The sequence below is a fragment of the Asterias amurensis genome, chromosome 9, assembly GCF_032118995.1.
Source record: "Asterias amurensis chromosome 9, ASM3211899v1".
In the NCBI taxonomy this organism is placed as follows: Eukaryota; Metazoa; Echinodermata; class Asteroidea; order Forcipulatida; family Asteriidae; genus Asterias; species Asterias amurensis.
Genome location: NC_092656.1, coordinates 1973494 through 1977945, shown reverse-complemented (window position 1 = coordinate 1977945; position 4452 = coordinate 1973494).

The following is a 4452-nucleotide window of genomic DNA, read 5'->3' as shown; positions in this document are numbered from 1 at the left end:
GCAAGAGTACGTCTGGGAGCTGAATACTGGTAAAATGAAGAGCGCCCTCACTCCTTCGCTTAGTCATTGTATCGACTCAGGGCGTGGGGGGATGGGCCGTCGCCTACAGTTATTAGGGCTACAAAAAAAAAAAGGAAACTTTATAATGTTCGGGTAGGCCAAGTTTGTTAAGGATAATAAATCAATCATTATAGCCACATCCTGTAATGGTCTCTTATCGAAGACCGTTCATGTTAAAACATATTGTTTTTATCGATCACCGAGTCGCTTCTACACTAAAAGTAGCGTAATATTATTTTGTTAACCTTTGACTCGGCGAGAAAACGGATTGTTTGTGGGTGAATCAAGGTTCCACCTTTTGGGGCAGATGGTACTGTTGGTGTTTTTGACGTATGAATGTTGGCCCCAAAGATAACATTTTGGGCGACCCTCTCACCCAACGAAACAGATTTTATTTCCCGGATGGTTTGCGCATAACGGGTCGTAGGCATAATTAAAATGGCTTCATTGTCCATACACACCGAAATTTCGGCAAAAAAACAAAAAAAAAACTCATTAAAACCAATTATAAAGGTGTGTGGTGTACGTATTTTTGCATGGTTTAAAAACTTCATAATAAAATCTCGCCACGATGTTAGGATGCATACTCCTTATTACACAAAATAACAAAGTCATTATTTTGTCCTTGACTTGTGTAAAAGATAAACTCATATCGACCAATCAAGTAAACAGGTGTCCAGTTTGAAAATGCAGGATAGTGATCGGTGCAGCTCCTCACCATGAAGGGATGACCCTTCCATGCCCCCAATCTATTCCCCTGTGATCACAGTCCATTGTTGAATAATAACCAACGGCTATAGATTATTGAAATCCGTCAATTCTCACTCACCTGAAGAGTTTAATACATGATACCCCCCCCCCCCCCGACTATTACCGTGAAGTTCGGTAGTGGTTCCCCCCTGGGGGTATTACCCTAGCTGAAACAACAAGAACACTGATTAGAACTATGATTGGCAGCATTGAATGAATTCTTGTCACGTATAGGACTAGTGAGAATGTTTCGTCTTTTTTTCGTCTTTTTTTCTCTTCTAGTCAGGCCCAATTTCATAGAGCTGCTCAAACACAAACATTATTCTAAGCACAACAAAATTACGCTTACCACAAAAAGGTCAGCCAAACTTTCATGTCGCATGTACAATTTGTCCCCTAGGCTTTTTGTGAGAATTGTTCATGTTTTTCTTCTAGTACAGGGTCCATTTATTTTTTTTCGAAGAGCTAGCTGCTAAAGCACGAACATAAAATTATGCTAAGCATAGCACAATAAACGCTTATCATAGTAAGGCTACCAGCTTAAAGGAACACGCTGCCTTGGATCGGTCGAGGTGGTCTGTAAAAAGCGTTTGAAAACGTTTGATATAATGCATATGATTAGAAATAATGTCTTAAAAGTAGAATATAATGATCCACACAAGTATCACTCAAAATTGCACGGTTTTCCTTTTACGGTCGGCCACGGTCGGCCATTGGGAGTCAAAAATTTGACTCCCATAATGGCCGACCGTGTTAGTCGACGAGGTAAAAAGAAAACCACGCAATTTCGAGGCAAATTTGTGTGGATCATTGTATTCTACTTTTACAATATCTTTCTACCCATTTGCATTTTATAACAAACGGTTACAAACGCTTTTTAAAGACCAACTCGACCGACCCAAGGCAAAGTGTTCCTTTAACCATTCACATGTGCAATGTTGATTGTATCATGTTCATCTGCGTAGCAGAGAATTGTTAAGAAACCTGCTAAAGCAGCTCCTGTGATATTATTTTCTTGTCTCCCATCCCAGAAGATGATGTTACAGTATCATGTTTCTGGTAATGTTAAGCTGCAACAGATCGGAGCCTCAAACCTCATGTAGCCATCATTTTTAGTGTTAATAATTGTCTTGCCTGTTCACAGACGAAAAGAGCACCTGAGGATGGAACAGATGCTGTGCTATTATTTATTGGATGCAGACATTACAGTACAGTTTTACTCTACAAGAAAGCATGTCTCACTGGCTGATTTTACTCAGAGGTTTTAATTTATAAAGTTGGCCCGCGGAAGAGGTTTCCCCTTGATTTTAAAGGCACTGAACACGTTTGGTAACTATTTTTGTCAAAGAAACGTCTTATCCCAACTTAAGCATTAACATAACAACCCTGTGCAAATTAATTGAGCTTAACTGGTCATCGAAGTTGCGAGAAAATGATGATAGAAAAAAACAATCTTGTTGGACGAATTTGTGTGCTTTCAGATAGGAATAAAAGACTTCTGGCTATTTATTTTATTATTATTTAGTGAGAATTTACCTCTTTCTCAAAACTACGTTACTTCAGAGTTAGTCGTTTCCCACACTATTTTACAACAGCTCTCCAATGCTCGTTACCAATTCAGTTTTTAAGTTAATACAATAATTATTACTTGTTTTTAGTAAAACGTGTACCTTCCCCTAAAGCGCATAAACCTCACTTCTATCTCAGTGTACGACCACACACGTACACGTTTGGTTTTTAGAGCTATTCCATCGTCTATAGACAATACAAGTATATCCAGTAAACACTCATTTGAAAAAAAAGCGGTTAGTGTTTTTTAGACATCGCAACAAATCAGGTAGAAAGAGTTACTGTAGCTGGAATTTCTGAGAACGTATTAAACCGAATTAGTTGGGATAAAAATGGGACTTTTACTCATAACCACGATGAAATGATTTCCAAACATCTGTTATGCTTTATTATTTGGACCAAAACCCAACCGAAGCATGGTATAAACGAAAGCGCCCCCTGTTGGTGATCAAGTCTGGCCATAACGTGGTTTCACATGTTCGTATAATTTTTACCGGCCGCACAATCAACATCATAACGAGCAGTCTACTTAATAATAATCCCCCAACGCAGCAGCTGCATATTCCTAGGTGGATATCGACCCACTGTATGATAGTGCCCGAGAAGCCAATAGGTTAAGCTTACGGTTGCTCAACCCCACCCCCCAGACAAAAAATAAAAATAAAGGAGGGAAATAAAGGAGATCAAAACCAAATAATAGCAAAAATGGTTCAAAAACAAACAATACCGTCCTTTCCCCTTAAAGGAACACGTTGCCTTGGATCGGTCGAGTTGGTCTTTGAAAAGCGTTTGTTATAATATGCATATGGGTAGAAAGATGCTGTAAAAGTAGAATACAATGATTTACACATACATGCCTCGAAATTGCACGGTTTTCCTTAAACCTCGTCGACTAACACGGTCGGCCACTTATGGGAGTCAAATTTTTGACTCCCATAAATGGCCGACCGTGTTAGTTCGCACAGTAAAAGGAAAACCACGCAATTTCGAGGCAAACTTGTGTGGATCATTGTATTCTACTTTTAAATTATCTTTCCAACCATATGCATTTTATAACAAACGGTTACAAACGCTTTTTTATAGACCAACTCGTCCGATCCAAGGCAACGTGTTCCTTTAAGCATGCTCTCTAAAGGCCGGTTTATAGTCGGTCGCGCGATGATCACGCAATAGAAATCTTGACGCGCGATCATACAAAGACACAGTTTTGCGGTCTTAGTATTAGGATTGCGCGCAAGATTTCCATTGCACACGACGATGCAGCAAAACAAGAAGACAGCGACGGACAAAAACAAAAATGTTCGTGTGTGCCAAACATGCTTCGCAGTATTTGCGTGTAATTATTAAACAAAACAAAACAAAACGAAATGAAACGAAATGGAACATTTTCTTCCTCAAAAGAGAATAAGACACAGAAAGTTAAGTAGAACAAAAATAAGAAGATCGAAGGAGGAAAAAACGGCACAATCATAATATAATTTTTTTTTGCATTCCTCGGGGATAGATCGAGACAAAACAATGTAAAACTCTTCCTGTGCATTAGAGACAATGATGCCTATAGGTAGCCTTACTGGCACCCGTGTCAATATTAATTTGATTGTTCCCAGGGGGTACTTTGTGCACATATAACCTGGGCAAGTCACCCCTGGTATTTAGTTTCAGTTTAAAGGGTGGAAGATTGGCAATGGTGATTCTGACAAACTGAATTTGGTACCCGTTGCCAAAACATAGGATTCAAACTGCTTCTAGCTACCGGGCAACCTCGGTAGTCTAGTTGGTAAGACACTGCTCTAGAATTGCAACGGTCGTGGGTTCGAATCCCACCCGAGTAACATGCCTGTGATATTTTTTCACAGGTTTCGGGAAAGTACTGAGTATACAGTGCTAACACACATCGGTGTATGGGTAAAAACCAAAAATTAATATTCTTTATCCCGATGCAAATTTAACATCTATTGAATTTGGAAGATTTATTCTTAAGGGAAAACGAACGGTAAGAAGTGCCGAATACAGCGTACATAACTTACCATGTTAACTAAGTATCAATTAAACATAAACACATAACACATTAAA